The sequence below is a fragment of the Scomber scombrus genome, chromosome 18 (assembly GCF_963691925.1).
Source record: "Scomber scombrus chromosome 18, fScoSco1.1, whole genome shotgun sequence".
NCBI lineage: Eukaryota > Metazoa > Chordata > Actinopteri > Scombriformes > Scombridae > Scomber > Scomber scombrus.
Genome location: NC_084987.1, coordinates 11,546,599 through 11,567,712, shown reverse-complemented (window position 1 = coordinate 11,567,712; position 21,114 = coordinate 11,546,599). Strand labels below are relative to the sequence as shown.

The following is a 21,114-nucleotide window of genomic DNA, read 5'->3' as shown; positions in this document are numbered from 1 at the left end:
GGCCCTAATAATAAACCTCAAAACATCTTCATGGTAGGGTAGATATAATAAAATTGTTGGACATGGTTGAGGCAAAATCAGCCATTTTATTTTTTTCTTTATATCAGTGACCATACTGCCTAGAGTCAATTTTTGTGACCATTAACAGTTAAAAAAGAAATTCGGATAAAATCAACTTTATTCTCAAAATGCTTTATTTCCTGTTTGGGCAAGGTCATATTGCAGCTGACATTTAGCATATCTTTGAAAGGAGAAATTTTGTTGTGGTACATGCCTGCTGGGTAACAAAGTTGGACTGAAGACCTTTAAAATCATGAAGGTTCATTAGATATGGTTATTATTTGGCTTAATGCCTCTTCCTACCACCCTTCATTGTGAGCCCGGTATCATTTCAAATAAGCCAGTAATGAGACTATGTTTATGGATAGGCCATCCTGTTTGGACAGGTCGTAAATTTAGAGAGCTATTAGGATTCCTATTAATTTATAATGACTGTCACCTCTTTGAATATTTAGAGCATTGGGCACTATAGCCAACAAGTAGCAGCAGGAGAGTACTTAAATTCTTACAATGGCTTTGGGCTTATTTTAAGCCACTTGTCATTCCATAACAGTGAGTGTCTCACTGTTACAACTTACTGTAAAGTCTGAACATAATCTCACACAGTAACTTGCGAGGGGTTTCAATTTTACTTTCAAAGTGATTTATGTTAGCTTCCGTTGTGGTTCTAGATGGGGGCCATGGGCAGGGTGGACGCAGTGTCCCTGTAGCATACTAGACACTTATTTACAGTCAAATTCTAAAATAAATCAATCAATAAAAGCACTAATACTAGTGAGCCCTGCATGAAAAATTCTACTGTTTTTGAATTTTTCTCTAATCTTTGATTTTGGGTGAAATATTGGATCACTCGAACAGTTTTAGAGGGAAAAATCACTAGTTGGTGGAGCTTTTAACTACTAAAAGACATATGAAATGTGACCATGACTACACATTGCTTTTGTTAGAAGTTATCTTATAATGGTAATAAAGGTGCCCACAATCTAGGGGGTTAATGCTTTGACATTGTTTTGACTTTTGAAGATTAGGTGACCAAAGTGCTGCAGTCCTGTTTTGCCCAATTGAGAGAGCTAACCAAAATCAGGTGATATAAGATCTGATGTTCAAAGCTATACACAGATCATGACTTATGACAGTGGTCAAATAGCAACATTTGATTTATTTTAGAGTTTTATGAAATCTGAAATTTGAAAATGACTTAGGCAAGGCTGTTTTTGGAAAACTATGCATTCTTACACCAAATCAATATCTAAGTGAATATTACTCCATTAATTAAAATTAAAGAAAAAGGTGAGGTCTAACTTCCTGGGTTTTATGGTTTGAATCTGAAACATTTGTTGATTGATTAGTCTTAGTCTAAAAAATTTTAAGTTTTTTAAATAATTAAATGCCAATTGTACTATCAATTAGTATAATACTCAGTGATTTAATGAATTAAGTTATGGATTAATTAATTAATTTGTAAGATATTTTATTACATTTTGTTTTTATTGGTTTAGATATTGAATAATGGAATACTTTATAACAATTTTTATGACAACTGTGGTCCTCCTCTATATACTGCCAATTTGTATATATCTACTCTGACTTAATATAATAGCATAAAATAATAAACACAACATTTTCAGTGAAAAAGAGCATCTTCACAGACAGGTCTTGTCCGCTATAGCTGTACATGCCACAATATTTATTTCATAAGACTCTACATTTTAAAAACAGACCCAAAAAAAAGGTGGCAGACCTGCATTGGACACAACCTTGGACTGCTGTTACAATAATATTTAAAACTATAAAAAAAATATTGATCATAAATTAAAGGTAGAATTTTTTTTCTTCAGATTTGGAGCCAAGCTATACTATCTCCATTCTGTAGTATCACTTAAAACATTTTTATTTCAATGAATTTGTTTTTAAACATTACAGTAAATCATGTTATGAACCTTATGAGGTTACACATGCAGTATATGGCTGTGCAATTTGCTAAGAAACACTATCAAGTTTCAGGAATCTATCTGATGACTGCACATGTCTTCCAAGGGGGGAAATTGATACAGCATGATCAAAGAGGAAAGGCATTTGTCAGTCTGGGAGCATGCAACAGACTAGTCTCTAGTGGTACTACCTTCAGATGTTTTATGTCTCCCATGTTGTATGGTTTAGTCACTAATGCTTTAGAAGATATATTTCTAAATTTGCATTTGTTAGTTTGTTTGTAAAATACAATGTCAGTTGCAAAAATTTAAACAGTTAACCAGTGTGTCCAAACATGTTGAACAACCCACAATAGATCACTTAGATCTGGATTTTGTTGGTTGCCTGTTTTAGCCCTAATTGGATACCAGCACTTAGGCGCATATGTACATCTGGTATTAATATGTGATCCGTATCTGAGTACATTATCTAGATAATTACATCTGATCCATGTGTCTTTGCATTTACACCTGGTATTAAAATGTACTCTTTTTTCAAATTGAATCTCAATATCCAAATTAGCTCAGCAGAGCTGGTGGAATTATCAACAAACATACCGCATCCCAGGTCAAGGAAATTGCTGCCACAAACAGACCTCATTCATTTCTAAATCACTGGCTGATCCAATTGCATTCCAACCATAATGCAGTCTTAGTCCATTTACATCTTGCATGCATTTTCTCATATCTAGATAATGTATCCAGAAACAGATTACATTTTAATGCCAGGTGTAAATGGGCTACCAGAGAGAATGTAGGCATGAGGACCACTGTTGGATGGTGGTGTTGTAGCACAAGTTGGTCGATGAATACAATCAAATTGTGTTAATGGGAAGACATTTTAAGTTTTGCTTTAAATGTATTTATCTATGAAAATTATCAGTCAGTGTAAAATTAAACTTTTGGGGTGAATACCAGAAAGTTGTCCTCAAAATGAACTGACAAGCACACTTATCCTGCAAATGTAGGTTTCTGTTGATTGTATTTATAAACCTGTTCTTTTTTGGTAAACTTTACTGCATAAAATGTATAAAACTGCATAAGATTGATATACACTATTTATGATATTTAGTGGAAGATGAAACACTTACCTGGGTGATGTGGTATAGAACATGTATGTTCAGTTGTGATAATTGAGTTTTGTTGTTTTTGTTTTGATCAACCAATGCCAGTCCCAATCCTATGGCAGAAATTACAATGTTACCTTGATAGAACAAATTTGACAATACACACTGTCAAGATAGTCATAAAATGCATGTTTTCTTGATTTGTGATCAATTTAATAGTTTTCATCTAATCTTGGAGCAGCAAAGTGTATAAAGCAAGTTAGGGCACTAGAAAAGCATTATATTCCATAGGATCCATGTAACGCTCATCTGTTATATTTCTATATAAAAAAGGTCAATAATAAAATATTGGTACAACTGAGTACTTTCAATTCAATCCTTGGGTTGTCTGAGAGAGTGGGATCTGAGTGCCTGACTATCAATGTGATGTTATTATTAATAATAGTAATGATACTGATGTCTGTGGTTAATGCTAATTCCTTAAATGGTGAGTGTTGTTGGGTCCTTGATTTGGATAGAGCAGTCCTCTGAATGCCCTGAGTAATGTGCAACAGAGGGTCAGGTGAGGGGTTAGAGGATGGAGGATATGGGTTGTCTGCCCGTGTGTACTGTCCTTTGCAGTTATCCACATATTCTTGTTGGGTATGGTATGACGTGTTTTCAGGCCAAGAAGTCTGCTAAAACATTTGATTTCTTTCCCCAAAGTTGGAATATGAATACACCTTGTGACCGAAAGCAAGAAAAAGTCTGCATCTTCAGATCTTAAGGATCTTTGAGCCAGTTTTCTTTTGAAGACTAGTTTGTATTTTGTGAACTCTGTAGAAAGGCCCATGGATGTGTCTTATTCAGCAGCATCAGACTAGAAAGAAAATTACGAGAAAATGATTAGGCATGTATTCTTACAATTAAATTAAATATTACAGTATAGTAATAGTTTAAATGGTAATGTCACGGGGTAACAATAATTCTGGTGGCTGGACTAGTGGTGACACTGTTTTCTTAATTGCCTACATAGGAGTCAGGGTTGTAGGCATGTGATTGGTGGTTGGGTTGGCAAGGCGGGGTTTTCAACAGGTAAAGAGGAAGAAGAGCAGCAGAAGAGGAGCAGTCAGGAAGCACGAGGGAGAGACGCCACGGTACGGGTGCGAAGAGGACGCAAAGGAAGAGAAGTTCAGCCTACAGCATAATTGCAATCACTGCATCGATCTGGCTCCTCTGCTCTGACAGGAAGTAACAGCAAGCGTCTACTAGCTGACCAGAGGAAAAGAAAGGGAGACGCATCACGGGAAATGTGGAGGGGTTGAGACAGGCTTCACCCCTCCTCCGAGCTACATACCGCTTTTTATTCACTCCCTTCTCATTTATCCCAAACGTACCAATATAGAGGAAGGACAAGAGACACCCCTTAGTTTTGTTTATTTGTTTGGATTTTATTTGCATGCTTTTTATATATTGTTTTTACTTGGTTTGTTGCTTTGGTTTAATTGCATGTGCTTGTTTTCCTTGGTTTGAGTTGTATTATGTTCTGAGGGGTCTCTTAGTCTAGAAAACATTCATTGATTTTATCCTCTGTATGTGTTAGTCAGAGGTGCCCCTGGCAGCAACAGCGTGGCTAAAGCCCAATTTCCACTGGGTCCGTCAGCGGCACGTTACAGCTGCGCCACGGTCACCGGAGCTGATAGGTAACACTATAATCAATGAGAGTATTTCCACAGGGAGCGTGTCAGCAACGTCTCAGCAACGTCCCAGCAGCGGCTCTCCGCGCCGCAGCGCTATCAATCCGCAGCATTTCTATTTTTCACGGACACGTTTCTAACTCGCGACAAGCTCAAAAGAGCAGATTGCACCAGACAGGAAGTCAGACACAGAATCGGCATAATAAAACTTCCGTCCCCTTTCAAAATAAAACACAATGCGCAGACCACAACCTCACATCCACATTACGTCATAACCGGTGGCCCCAGGTGAGCAGTCAATCGATCAAAGGGTCTCGTTTCACATCCGAGAAGCAAAGAAACCAGTTGTTTCTTGTTGTTGACTTTATACACCCAGTTCGCGGGATCTCGCGATTATCGCGTGATCTCGCAGGAATACTGCTGGCTCGCAAGGCACCGCGCCGCTGCTGTAACGCTCACGGTGTGAGTTGAAGCTGGGCAGAGGACGGAGCTAAACTGTGGCGCAGCTGTAAGGTGCCGCAGACGGACCCTGTGGAAATCCAGGGTAAGAGAGTGGACAAGAAGGAGAGCTAACCCAAAAGACTGTTGGACCAAACGAACTGCATTGCGACTGAACTGCATCCCCCCCACCAGCTCCAGCCTACTCCATGCTACTTAATGAACTTTTATTTATTGACACTTTTTATAATCATCCCTTTTAAAGCATTTAATTACCACTGTTTTATCATCTTAGCTGTTTTTAGTTAATAGTGTAAAAACCTCTACTGCCTGTTGTGTTTGGTCTGCAGCTCCTCAGTAGAGGCCTCACTTAGTCTCTTTAAATTGGTGGTCACACACACCCGTGACAGTAATACATATTGAACTTATAAATCAACTTAAATAACCCCATTAAGTAAGGTGCCCTTGTAGTAATGTTTTGTAAAATATTATCACAAGATTCTTTTTCCAGCTCTTATCATATCTTGTCAGCACACTCCTGAGCAGTTGTAGTTGTCATAAACCCACAGCAAGCTGGGTAATTAAATAATACATCCTCAGATGTGCTGGGACACAACATCAGTGATGTTCCTGAGGTCATCAGGGGTTAGGGTTTTAGGTCTTTAATCATCTTACCTCCTCACTCAGGCGAACAGCCAGGGTTGATCAGACCTTGCCAGCAGCATTGACTATCTGGAGGCTCTTTTTGCAGCCTCCATGCTGGACTTGATGGCTTTCCTTTTTGCTGCCCCAGTTATACCAAATAGACTGTAGACCTTGTGGTCCTTGCAGAGTGAGTGACCAGCAAAGTCTCTGCACCCCAATTCAAGGGCCACTATTGCATTGCCAACAGTAGCAGTCCTCCCCCAGAGTTGATGGGCACTTGCTGTGGATGTGTTCGAAAGAACGTTTCCTGGGGTATATAGGACATGCTGGAGATTCACTCTTGCCCCAGACATGGATATTTGCTGGGCCAGGCAGGACATTATACACAGCCTGGACCATGAAATTGATGTGCTGGGTTTCTGCCTCTCAGATGTCAGTCCAGGACGTGTTTTTCTGCAGTGCTCCCTCCCACTTTGTCCATGCTCTTTTCTGTTTGTTCCTTCTCAACACCAGGCCGCACCTCCTCCAGGACTTAATGCTGTCTGTCCTTACCAGTTGTGGGTTGCCTCTCAGTCCTGCCCGTCCTTTTGTCCCCATGCCAACCTAAGTCCTGGGTCTCAGCTGGGACTCATCTTCCTCCAGGCCTTCCTGGGCTCTCTACTTTCTGCCTTTCCAAACAATGATTCCTGTTGATGCCACTGTGGAGGCCCTGGAGTCCCGACAGAGAAGTCCTCTGAACTCCTCGTCGAGACTGCTGATAGGGAGCTTGAGTTTGTTGATCCTCCCATACAGTGTTACAGTGCTTAGGCTGTGTGGCAGACCCAGTCATCTATGTAGGTAGTAACTGACCTTCCTCTCCCAGGTCTTCACTTTTGGCGTGGTTACCTCATATACCAGCAGAGGCCAGAAGACTCAAGGTAAAATGCTGTGTTAGTATATCCAAGCTTTGAACTTGCCAGGTGTCCCACACTTGTCTATTGAGGTGAGCCAAGTCTCAAGCTCCTTAAAGCTGCAGTTGGTAATTTTTATAAAAGTAACTTTTTGTCATATTTGCTAAGACTGTCACTATGTAAAGACAGCATTACATGAAACTAGTAATCTGTAAAAAAAACAAAAAAAAAACAGGCTCATTTAGCCCCATCTATTGCTCCTACTGCAAATTGGCAAATTGCCAGAATCCAACGCGACTGGACAAAAAACCAATCAGAGCCAGGATGGTGTCTGATGGAGTGTCTGACAGCTGTCAATCACTGCTCACGCACACAGACCCCTCCCCCTTCCTCCTCAGCTCGGGAGAGCGGCTTCAGGAGCGTAGAGAAAGTAATGACGCAGCAACAACAATCAGCGAGGGACTTTAGAGGCACAGCAGGAGTGCAGCGGAGAGGGAGGGAGAGGGATCTGAAAGTTGTACTTCTTCAAATTTGACGCTAAGTCCTCTCTCTCCTCAAAGTTACTGACTGCAGCTTTAATGCTTGCTTGCATTGCCACTGCACCCCTGAGGCTACAGTCAAAGGTCTTTACTAGGCTCGTGACTGGCTTCTCCATGATGGATAAGCTAGTTGTTGAAGTATATTTATGTATGTATATTTATTTGTTTTTCCACTTTGATAGTTACATGTTAAATGGATGTACAGTATATATTTATTTTTGTATACTTTGTTTTGAACTCGGTTGTGTGAAATCATTGCTTCTCTTTTTTAATTTTTTAACCAATCCATATTTGTTTTTGATAAACTGAACAACATGAATACTAAAAGAGTCTTGAGCATATAATCCAATGTATTGTAGATGTTGTTCTTATTGGCACACAGTGTTATAATGTCATGTAACTGTTATCAAAGCCAGCTTGGGTATCTAAGGTTTAATATGACAAACAAGAAGTAAAAAGAAAACACAACATTTAAGATTTTTCAGCATTTATTGAAAATGTACAGAATATAATTCTAAATCGGCTCATATTATATGAACTTTGTTGAAATGATTCAGCTGGATCTTGTCTTATTCAGCAGAGTTACTTCCCTGAAATCAATTATACTTATTAATACTTGTTTGCAGTGTTCAGAATGTAGTATAGTAAAAATTTACATTTAATACTGAAAGAAAAATGAATTAAATATTTTATCGGATGACAGAATTAGAGTTTAAGAGTGTACTCTTAAAGAAAGATTTTGATTTATTAAGGGTCTGTTATCAGCAATAGTGCTTGTGCAGTGGGGCACTACCTACCCATTATTTTGAGAGTTAATGGTTATTGAACATGGATATATAGATAATCTAAGTGCTTATGTTTGATACATGATACACTGTGAAATCGATTGAGGCATTTACCTTTCCAGCATCACGGCACTTGGCTCTCAGCTTGTTGACCTGGGACTCTGCGATGTCAGCACGCTCCTGAGCTTCCTCCATCTCATGCTGGACCTTCCTGAACCTGGACAAGTGAGTATTGGCCTGCTCCTCCTGCAAAGGGTTTGGAGTTGAAGTTTGTGGTAGTTTTTTAATTTGACATCATATTAGTATGTTTTCTTTTTGTAATTTTTGATTTGTGCAACATTCCTGCATAACAAATTACAAAACATTTTACTCACCGCCTCCTCAGCCTGTCTCTTGTAAGCCTTGACTTTGAGCTGCAGTTTATCCACCAGATCCTGAAGTCTGTGCACATTCTTCTTCTTCTAAAATTATGATTGTTTTTAGTAAAATCAGAGGTTATCTGGTAGGTCAGCTCCTTCACTCTCCCCTCATATTTGCAGACGCCCTTAACAGCATCAGCTCCACGTCTCTGCTCAGCTTCAACTTCACTTTCTAGTTCACAATGCATAGTATATCAAAACCTTTTAAAAGGAATTTTAGTAGGGAGAATTAATTAATTCCACATATTGAAAGTGTGATTGACATCCTGAAACAGATGGATTAAGAGCATACCCTTGACTCCAGTTTCTGGAGCTGCTTCTTGCCACCCTTCATGGCCAGGTTCTCAGCTTCATCCAGACGGTGCTGCAGGTCCTTGACTGTGACCTCCAGGTTCTTTTTCATCCTCTCCAGGTGAGAACTGGTGTCCTGCTCCTTCTTCAGCTCCTCAGCCATCATAGCAGCCTGAAATGATGGACAGCATGCATAAACAAATGTTTGGTGAAGTGAAGCTGAATTTTATAAAAGAAGACTCATAAACAAACTCACATCAGTGATAGCCTTTTTGGCTTTCTCCTCAGCATTTCTTGATTCCTGAACAGCATCGTCCACTTCACCCTGAACCTGTACAAGGTCAGACTCCAGCTCCTTCTTGGTGTTCAACAGGCTGGTGTTCTGAATATTAAAACATGTATAACAAAGCTGGTATGTATACTTCATTCATTCTGTATAAAGACATTTTCTTGTGAATTATGGAATATAAACCTGAGTGTGAAGCAGTCCAACACGCTCACTAGCATCATCCAACTCCTGCTCAGCCACTTTGCGTCCCCTCTCTGTCTGCTCAAGAGCGGCTCTGAGCTCCTCAATCTCAGCCACCATCAGGCCATTTCTGCGCTCCACCATGGCAACCTGCTCCTTCATGTCTTCCTGTCCTCTGACAGCATCATCAAGGTGCAGTTGGGCATCCTGGAAATATGTGGAAGAGTTGAAGACTTAACTTTCTTTGCTGTTCAACATTTGTTTAATCATTGGTCAGACAAAGCTCACCTTGAGCTGTCCCTGGACATTCCTCAGTTGTTTCTGGGACTCAGCAGCCTGCCTGTTAACATGGCTCAGCTGAATCTGCATCTCATTCTGATCTCCCTCCATCTTCTTATTGACTCTAAGGCCATCTATTCTGCTCCTGACCTCAGAATCAAGAGTGCCCTGCATGGATTCAATCACCCTCTGGCTGTTCCTCTTGATCTGCTCCATCTCCTCGTCCTTTTCTGCCAGCTTCCTGTCTACCTCACCTTTTGATCTGGTTAAGCTCAAACTGAACACGGAGAATCTTGGCTTCCTCGTGCTCCAGTGTGCCCTGAATGAAAAGGTTTAAAATGTGCTTAAAGGTTACGAGTGTTTTCTCAGAAAAAATAAATAAAGGAATAAATCAAATGAATACATACCATTTCATAAATGTGTTTGTGTGTTATCACATAGGTGGTCATTTAGTATTGTAAGTTCGATTTTTACCTCTGCTTCCTCCAGTGTTCCACAGTCTTCTTGGCTTTCTCCAGCTCGTGGATGCTCTTTCCAGTCTCACCAATCTGTTCAGTCAGGTCTGGGATGGAAGAACCCACAATCACTATAATAGTTACATTAACTGTGGGATTGACTTACGCTGCAGGTTCTCTCTCTTCATGGTCTCCAGCTGATCCAGAGCCTCCTCATAAGAGTTCTTCATCTTGAACAGTTCAGTAGTGAGAGAGCGAGCCTCCTTCTGGGCTCCTTCCAGCTCTGCCTGGCCCTCCTCATATTTCTGTTTCCATTCTGCAAGGACCTAGAATTATATAGATTAATAACAATGATTAATTACCAAGATACATTTGTGTTTCATTCAAACCAGTGTGGTTCTGATTCCTATTACCTTATCAAAGTTCCTCTGCTTCTTGTCAAGGTTGGCAGCCAGAGCATTAGCTCTCTCTACATCAATCATGAGGTCCTCCACCTCACCCTGTAACCTCTGCTTGGTCTTCTCCAGAGAGGCGCACTATGAGTTCACAGCCTCAATGGACTCCTCAGCATCCTGCAGACGCTGGGCAAGCTTTTTCCTGTAGTAAAGAATTTCAATTGCATGTTGATAATAACATATGTGGAATGCTTTCTTGAAACGCAAGCAATTGAATTGAAAACATATTTAAATGGACTTACTTGGACTCCTCCAGCTCCTCAGTGCGCTTGATAGCATCAGTCTCATATTTCGTTCTCCACCCTTCTCCACTGAGCCACTTCACTGTTGGACATGGACATTCCTCGCTGCAGCTCAGCTTTAGCCTCTTGATCCTCCTCAAACTGCTCTCTGAGTAGATCACAGTCATGACGGGCTGACTGAACAGCATGGGCCAGGGCATTCTTGGCCTTATGAACATGGCAAGAGGCATTTTAATTGATCTATTATGTATACAAATACCAACATTTTCTCTAAATACAAAATTAATAATGGTGAAACATGTTGATTTAGTCATTTAGCGTTGCACAATTTACTTTTAAATCAGATTTGTATTTTAGTGTAGTATGTTAGATTTAGATTCTAGGAATTCAGGTAGTGCTTGGTGAGGAAGGTGAAACAGATGTGTTAGCAGTCATGAAAGATAAGATGGAGGTATATCAGCAACTCTACATGTAGAGAAATAGGTCCATTTCCCTAAATCCTCTGATTAGATAAATGGTGATAACATTTCTAAATAGGCAATCCAACATTCACAGCTACTTTGTGCAGTGATTGGCCAACTATGGAAGTAAATTAAGGAAGTTTTGAATTTCTCCCTTCCTTTTTCTAACATGGTCAGATAACCTATAAATAGTGCATAGTATAAAGACATGTAAACTTGTTATACCTTCACTTCCTCCTCAATCTGCTGAGTGTAAGCCTGCTTATCTTTTTTCTCAAGCTGGCGAGAACACTCACCTGAAAGACAAATTATAAATGTGCCATTTATCAAAATAGCAGTCTTGCCTTCTGTGCATTTATGTCATTCAGCTGGCGCACATTCTCATCATTTTTGGACTTAAGCTCACTCAGCTGGTCCTCAAGAGTTCTGCACATCTTTTCCAAGTTGCCATATAAAACAAAACATGATGTATTTAGAAATATTTACATAAACAAATCAAATCTAAGTTGCGTTTTGGGGAAAATCGGTGCATACCTTTGTTTTAGCTACAGCCTCCATGTTGCTGGAAAGATCATCAATCTCCATCTTGTAGTCGCTCTTCTCCTTCTCCAGGTTCTGCATGACACGCTGGAGGTTGTCGATCTGCTCTCCCAGCTCTGCAACACTGTCTGCCTGCTTCTTGCGGAGAGCTGCTGCGGTAGCTTCATGCTGGAGGGTTGACTCTTCAAGGTCACGGCGCAGCTTCTGGAACTCAGCCTCACGCTTCTTGTTCATCTCAATCTGAGCGGCTGTTGCTCAACCAGCTTCCTCACTGATCTCTGAACTTTCTGCACCTTAGCCCGAGCAGCCCGCTCAGCCTCGATTTCTTCTTCCAGCTCCTCAATACGTGCCTAGGTTTGATGACGGTAATATCAAGAAGGCTTGTTAACTAGAAAACACTGTAATCAGCGGTTTTTCAGTCACTGAGTATAATATTCATGTCAAATACTAACCTGGAGCTCCTTGATTTTCTTCTGAAGCTGAGCACCAAGAGACTGTTCATCCTCAATTTTGCTGAGCAGCTGGCTGGTCTCAAAGTTAATGCAGAGAGCAAAAAGAAATGCTTAATGTCTGACACATCTCTGAATTTCTGTAAATGAAGGCAAGAACTTCATTTTGAGATAATGTTATATCGTGACAAGACATAATGTTTTTGAATTTTCATCATGGAATATCAATTCTCACAGTTAAAACAAACATGTTAGGGAGGAACGTGATGTCGTCACCCTGAGCAGTCGACCGTTGCTGAGCTCCCGCTGCTACTGAGCTATATGTCACTATTAACCTCATTTTAAAAAATAACAACCTTACAAAAACTTACTTAAAAGCATCCAGACAACACGCCGAACACAAAAAGCCTCCAAACCCGCGGTAAATATGTCTGCTGAGGAACCAGAACCGAACCAGACTGCGGCAGCTAGCGTGGATGCTAACGTCACACCTGCTGTGGACAACGAAGCCCTCGCTATGGAAATATCACAATATGTCGCTGAGAGAATATCAACGATGATGGAGAAGAAGTTTGGAGATCTCTCAGCCACATTGGAAAATATTATTACACGACTGGAGTCCAACACAAAACGTATCACCGAAGCTGAGAGTCGCGTTTCGGACGTGGAGGACAACATGTCGGCCATGGAGTCCAGGCTGAAGGGACTGGAGACTAAAGTGCGCGCCCTGACTGAGAGGAGCATTGACATTGAGGGACGCAGCCGCAGGGACAACATTTTAATCTTCAACCTCAAAGAAAACGCGGAGGGCCGACAGCCGGTTACGTTCTTTGAGAAATGGCTGCCTACACTGCTGAACCTGGAGACCAAGCGGGGCATCATTAAAATTGACCGTGCCCACAGGTCCCTCGGCCCGCCAAAGCCCAACCGGCCCCGCGCAGTGATTATCAAGTTGCACAACCCGAGGGATAAGATGAGGATCCTCGCCGCGGCCAGGGAGAAAGGACCGCTGACACATGAGGGACAGACCATATTCATCCGACAAGACCTGGCTAGTGGAGTCAAGGAAATGAGACGTGCGTTTAACGGAGTGTGCCAACGACTTATTGACATGAACATACGGTTTTCCATGCGCTTCCCCGCTACCCTGAGTTTCTCCCACAGAGGAAAAAGTCACTCTTTTCACTCACCGAAGGATGCGCTTGCCTACGTGGACGGACTGAGCTGAGCTAGAGGTGATGTAAAAATACGCGTGTTTTGCTCATTGCAGATATGGTCAGATCTTTCATAATTTGTGAGAAGGTGTGTTAGATAAACTTTGTGTGGTTAAGTTAAGTCTTAGCTGTTTTTTTTGTTTTTTCCTCTCACATTATGCTGCAATTCACTTCAATTAACGTTGATGGAGAGCTCAAGCTGGTTGCCAAAATATAACCATGTTAGTTTGTATGGTTGTGATCTTTTTAGCTCGTGGTGAGCGGGGGAGTGGAGAAGACTTTCTTTTTCTTTTCTCTTTTTTTCTTCTCTCTCAGTGATGTTTTTGCTCGGTTTCACGTGCCCCGCTAGTTGTTCAACGCGCCACACTATTGGCCCATTCCGGGTTAGTGGGTGGTGGGGGGGTTGGGGAGGGGGGGTGTTCTGGGGATTCTTTAACTGGGTGTTTGCCGGGATTTCATCGTTTGGGGATGAATACTTTGTTCATGATGTTCAGTCATGTTTATTTACTTATGCCATCATATATCTGAAGCCTTCCATAAGATATTTCATGGAGCTGTCCATTTCTCAGCCCGTTTGTGGTAAAGACACTGAGCCCCTCTGCCCTGTCACAAAGCTCTCTGCTAGATTACGCAACATTTTACTTCATATCTCTAAAATGCTATGAGTGATCTCAGAATAGTTTCCCTGAATGTTAAGGGATTCAATAATGTCATTAAAAGGCAAAAGATCCTTGCTTTTCTGAAAAAGGAGAAAACACAAATAGCCTTACTGTCTGAAACTAACTTAAACGATTTGGAACATCTCAAATTAAGGAGGTCCTGGGTGGGCCAAGTGTTTTACTCATCCTACAACACAAATAGCAGAGGTGTAGCCATATTGGTCCACCGTAGTCTCCCGTTTACCTTAGAGAAAACCATAAAAGATAATGATGGTCGTTATATCCTTATCTCAGGCTATCTTTACGGGGAACAGATACTCATTGGTTGCATATATGGCCCAAATTCATACGACTCTGCCTTTTTCCCTAAGCTCTTATCTGAGGTCTCATCAGTATCGACCCCATATGTTGTATTAGGGGGCGACTTCAATTGTGTGCCTGACCCATGCCTTGACCAGTCCCCACCTAAACCTAGCCCAATCCCTCGGAAGAGCCTCAGACTAAAAGAGTTCTGCCATGATTTAGAACTGTTTGACACTTGGAGAATGACCAATCCCAGGGAGAGAGATTTCACCTTTTTTTCCAATCCCCATCAGACATTTTCAAGAATCGACTTTTTCCTGTCGTCCAGAATGGTTTTGGATAGGGTAAAGGAGTGCTCAATTGGCATATGCTCACTCTCTGACCACTCTCATGTAAGTTTGAGCATTTGTCCTCCTTATACTGACCCCTCCTCTCGCCACTGGAGGATGAACCCCTCGCTACTGAGCAGTCCTCCATTCATTGATTATATTACCGAACAGTGGAATGTTTTTATTGCTACTAATAAGACTCCCGATGTTAGTCCGTCTCTGCTATGGGAAACGGCTAAAGCCTATCTTAGGGGGAGTATTATATCATATACCACAGCTCAGAAAAAGGCTGCTATGAAGGAACAACTTAGCTTAGAAAATACAATACAGCAGCTGGAGGTACAATTTAAAAGTGCACCCTCTAAATTTCTGTCTAAAAAATTGGAAGCAGCTCGTTCGGCCCTAAACCAACTGCTAACTAAAAAGGCTGAGTCAGCCATCTTTTTTGCAAAGCATAGGCTCTATGAGTCAGGAAACAAACCTGGCCGTCTTTTAGCAAGATTGGCAAGAGGTAGAACGGAGTCAAACACGATACCATCACTGCTGGATGACAATCAGGTTAGACACTACAAAACCAAAGACATCAATAAAATAATGAGGCAATTTTATCAGAAGCTTTATTCATCTGAATGTGAGTTTTCTGAGGAGAGGAGGAAGGAGTTTCTCGATAAGGTGTCCCTCCCATCCCTGTCAGAGGGAGAAAAAGAAAAATTAACGGCACCAGTGACTGAGAAGGAGGTCCGTGCAGCCATAGCATCCCTTAAGGTTGGAAAGGAACCAGGACCTGATGGGTTCTGTCCGGAGTTCTACAAGAAATTGACTCACCTGATAGCCGGACCACTTACTGACATGTATCTGGATTCTTTTGGGACTGGTCACCTCCCCCCAACGCTTAATCTAGCAAACATTACACTTATCCTTAAGAAAGATAAGCCCCCTGATATCTGTGGCTCATTTAGGCCCATTAGCCTTATTAATGTGGATAGTAAGTTGCTATCAAAATTGCTTGCAACAAGACTGGAAAAACTCTTGCCCTCTCTAATAAATACAGACCAAACCGGATTTATACAGAATAGGCTCTCCCTCACAAATGTGAGGAGACTGTTGAACATCATACAGTACTCAAGTAAAGAAAATCATAGAGGACTTGCTGTATCTTTAGACGCTGAAAAGGCGTTCGATAGGGTAGAGTGGGAATACTTATTCGACGCCCTTGGGAGGTTTGGGTTGGGGGGGGATTTTCTTAAATGGGTTAAGATACTCTACAACTCTCCACAGGCCTGTATTGTAACTAATGGCACACAGTCGTCGCCTTTCCCACTGCGTAGGGGGACGAGACAGGGTTGCCCCCTGTCTCCGTTGCTCTTTGCGCTAGCACTTGAGCCCCTAGCGGAGGCTATTAGACAACACAAAGACGTACATGGGATGTCGATAGGAGGGACAACCCATAAAATTGCACTCTATGCTGATGACATCTTGTTGTTCCTGACAAAACCTGACATATCAATCCCAACTATTCTCTCAATTATCCAGGAGCTCAGCTCATTCTCAGGCTACAAGATCAACTATGGCAAATCAGAGGCTATGCCATTGGGCAGTCCGACTGACCTGGCTTCACTTGCTAACTGCCCCTTTAAATTGTCCCCCGCAGGCTTCACCTACCTTGGGATAAAAGTCTCACCAGACCTGACTGAGCTATGGAAGCTTAACTTTTCTCCCATAGTAACTAAAATAAAGAAGGACCTGGATAGATGGCACGACCTCCCTATATCTTTTATGGGGCGCATTAGTTTAATTAAAATGAACGTATTCCCCAGGTTATTATATCCCCTACAAATGTTACCCCTGTGGATCTCCAAGAAGGTCGCTCTTGATATAGAGAGGGCATTTTCTAGATTCATATGGCATGGCAAGAGGCCGAGACAGAAAATAAAAACATTACAGCTACCCTCTGACAAAGGAGGCGTAGGCCTGCCAAACATAACTCATTACAACTGGGCATGCCACTCACGCTTCCTATGGGAATGGTTACATGCTCATCTTGAATCCAAGCCCTGTCTAGATTCGTGGTCCTCTTTGCCATCCTCGCTATGGAGCTTGGTCATGAGCGATAAGAAAAAGTTACATAGGGATATCAAGAATAATCCAATTATATACAACACTATTAGAGTGTGGCAGGAAATTTGTAAACATCTAGGCAGAGGAAGTTATGCCTCATTCCTGACCCCTCTTACGAGGAATCAGGATTTCCCCCCAGGTCTCCATCCCAATATTTTTGACAGGTGGCACGGCAACGGGGTGCGTGTGATTGGAGACTTATATGACAATATGATACTAATGACTTTCCAACAATTGCAGTCCAAATTCAGTATCCCTAAAGAACATCACTATGGCTTTCTTCAGGTCAGGCACTACGTTGGATCTAAGACCCTACCCCCTCTTGATCCAGTCATGTATAGTGAGGTTGAGAGGTTCCTCATCTCCCGAAAAGGTCTCACCCGTTTTATTTCTTCCTTCTATGCTCTACTATATTCTCTTAGCACAGGCGATATCACAAGCATTGCACAGAAGTGGGAGAAAGATCTTGACACAGAGTATATTGAAGACGACTGGCAGGAGGCCATTAAAGTATTTAAATCTACCTTTACATGTAACAGACTGAGAGAGACACAATATAAAATACTACACCGTCTACACTTAACGCCATACATACTAAATAAGATGGACCGTCAGATTTCACCTTTGTGTAATAAGTGTCATAGAGAGGTTGGAACATACTACCATTATTTCTGGCAATGTAAATTGATAAAAAGATTTTGGGGTACAATCTCGCAGGAACTGAGTGGTATTTTTCAAGTAAAGATGAGGAAGGACCCTGGCCTTTTCATCCTCGGCCTTCCATCAAGGGAGGTGACTTTAACCCATTTGAAGTTCAAATTATGCGACAAATTATTATTATTGGCCAGAAAATGCATTTTAATTAACTGGATCACTGATAGACCACCTACTGTTACCCTATGGTATAGGGAAATATTCCGGGTCCTCCCCCATGAAAGACTTAGTGCAGTTGTGAAGGGTAATGAAAGGTCCTTTAATGAAATGTGGGCTCCTCTGCTTAACTACCTACCTGACGAATTGACTCAGCTAGTGAAGAGGGGCCAGTCTTCCTTACAATGGTCACGCCCACCTGAGATGAATCCTTAAGTGTCCTTGTTTGCAGTGTGGCATTTACACACTACCATATTGTTTTGTTTTTGATCTGTTTGATTTATCACTGCTTACTGCGTAGGATGCTGATATGACTGTGACTACATTAATGGGTGAAATCTGTATGTACGCGGAGCAATATGGGGAGGGGCACCTATATGTGCTGTGAGGGTGTATAGGGGGCGGTCGGCTGGAAGAATTGATGGATGGCTATACTGTATTTTGTTTTATTTTATTTTATTTTATCCATTTCTGTAACTGACATGATGGCAAATTGTATGTTCTGTGTCTTTGTTGAAAAACAATAAAAAAATTTGTTCAAAAAAAAACAAAAAAACAAACATGTTAAAGCAATGTTTCCTCACATCGTCCACTTGCTGCTCCAGCTTAGTCTTGGCCTTGGTCAGAGTGTTGACTTTGTCCTCCTCTGCCTGGAGATCATCCAGTGTTTGTTGGTGAGCCTCTTGGAGGGCTTTCTTCTCCTTGGTCAACTTGGCAATAGACTCATCTTGAGATGCCATCTCCTCTGTCAGGTTTTTCACCTGAAAGTGTTGAGAAAGATGCATTATTTCCATCACTTTATATCTATATTAAAGAACATTTCATATACATTATCTATTTTTATACAAATAAAATATTAAAATGATCCAACCTTGTTTTCTGTGGCATGTTTCTCCTTCTCCAGTTTAGCCAAGGTTGAGCTCCAAGTCATCAATATCTTTCTTCAGCTCAGAGCATTCATCCTCCAGCTTCCTCTTCTTGGTAGTCAGCTCAGCATTGATTTCCCTTCATCTTCCAGTCTCTCAGTTGTCTCTTTGAGTTTGCCTACAGTTGGATATTGCTCTTAATCAGGCTTTCACACCTTTCGTCAGCAACTGAGAGGTTCTCAACTTCCTACAGTATGTGTTTAACGTACACATTATGTGGCGAAATTCACCATTTTGAATTCAAAATAGGTAATTTGAGACACTCATTCATTCTTTATCTCGTTTGTGGACTTCAATGGTGTAGAAAACAAACAAACAAAAAAATCATTGAGGGCTGCAACAACCAGATGATGTTCTTGTAGATTGTCATGCTCATGAACCAATGGCATTGTTTACAGCAATCATGTGCACACATGACCCAGACCAGCGTGGAATATCAAAACACAGGGCATCGTTAAACTTTAGTTTATAGTTCTGAGCAACAGATCAAATAGCAGAATTCCACATGATGGAATGATGATGGTAAGATTTGTATTGTTGTTGAATGTTTAATCAGTGAAAACTAGTATACAAAAACAATGAACAGATAGAAAACGGTTTGCTACAGGTAGTAGCTGGCCAGCAAATATTAGCCTTGTGCTTGGCAAGTGACCCCAATCTCCCTACAATGGACTAAGAAATCACTTCTAATTTTTTATTCTACTCTCAGCTGTTATTTGCCGTTTAGATGATTATTTTCTTTTCTTTTAAACAAGGAAATCATTTTCTCCAGCTTCTTCCACTTGTCCAGGGCTGCAGCAACTCCCTCGTCAGTCTTAGCACTCTTAAGACAAGGCTTGAACGGATAGAATATAGATTCTCTGGAAAAATAATATAAAATCATTTTTACTAAGGTGTGACTTAACAACAACAATTGTGATCCTTTTCCTCTCCATCCTCTTAAGACATTCCCTCCTCATGAGGAATCCTGTGCATAGAGGTTGAGTCTTCATCATCAGACTAGCCTAGTGTGACTAAACTTGTATTGAATGATCCAAATCAATGGATCCTGGCAGATTCTCTGAAACTATCTTGTTGTCAATTAAATGTCTCATAAGGATGACAATAGCATTCAGTATTTGAGAGAAAATTATATAATTTCCTATAGTGACCTCACATCATGGCCCCACTTTATATATTTTATATAAATGTAATATACTACATAACTAATATCAACTGAAATCACTTTCTTCTATTAAGAATCAGAGAGAGAAAAGGATCCAACAACACTGAAGGGATGAGGGAATGAGGTGCAGGTGGAACAGGAGAACAATAAAGGAGCTGAGAGGCTGGGGAAGACACAAGGACCACGTCAAGGCTAACAAGAGGGAAATGTAGAGGGGGTAAGCAGGCTGGGGACAGGAGGAAAAACCACAACTCAAACAGAAATAAAAAAATTCCAGGAACACAATCCTCTTATACATCCAATAAACTTATCTATGAATATGCATGAATAAACTTAACTACACAAGTACACCATAACCTGAACTAACTCTTATTTACAGACTCATGATGATGCAGTTTTTCTAATATGGCATACAGAGGCTGTAAATGCAAATTATTCTAATCAATAGAAACAGAAAACATTTCTTTTTTATAATATGTTGAAGATTAGTTAAAGAGAGTTCAGGCATTGAACAAACTCCTGTCGTCCTCTGGATAAGAATGGTAAATGGAGAAGACGTGGAATTAACTGCTTGGTGTACAAATTCCTGCGTCTTTGACATCTAACTTGTTGTGTCAAACTCCTCAGTCATGTTTCACAACTAATGTTAAAGCAAATGTCAATTTCCTGTACAAGGGCCCTCTCCTACTCAGTCCATTTTAACAAAAATCAAAAAAGTCAGAGGGCATCTGGCAGACTGGTGAAGGGAAATAGAGTCAGACTGGGACAGAATTGTGACATGTTTTATTTTCTAGATATTAAATTAACATTTTACGAAGTTGTATGACAATACAAATAACATGCTTGTCCATAATATCAATTAAGTTATAAACACAGTCTTAAACATTTAAATATTTGGGGACATTGGATTTAACTGAATAGGCAGTCTAAGGATGTGTACCAAAATACATCAAGTACGGTGTCAATTAATTATACTTAAAGGTTATGTAATTACATTTCACATATTTTATTAGATACTATTTATATAACGTGTATGTGTAACTTAAATACTTCATTCTGATACAACATAACATACAACTTGTAATTCAATCTTCAAAACTATGGAACCGGATCCGCTGGAAAATGAGCCAGACTACCAAAATAAGCCTGGTTTATTTGGTAATCCTGCCTTATGGAACAGGGCCCAGGACACGACGAAATCAAAACAAACTGGTGGAGCTAAACAACACAAACAGAGTGCACTGTGTTTGTGGGTTTTTAATACCAATAAATCTGGAGGTTGCAATAATTTCCAGTTGACAGAGTTTATGATGGCACTTGTGTCGTGTTCATTTTGACACCACGTCCAGTAATTACTTTTAAACTTTGAGAAGCATTGAAATGTCTCTGGTGTATAGTTG

At 40.8% G+C, this 21,114-nt stretch overlaps 1 pseudogene; it reads right to left on the bottom strand.

Annotated features, from left to right (window-relative positions):
• Positions 1-3,938: 3,938 nt before the first annotated feature.
• On the bottom strand, positions 3,939-19,541 carry LOC133999923 (myosin heavy chain, fast skeletal muscle-like; annotated as a pseudogene).
• Between the last annotated feature and the right edge of the window lie 1,573 nt (positions 19,542-21,114).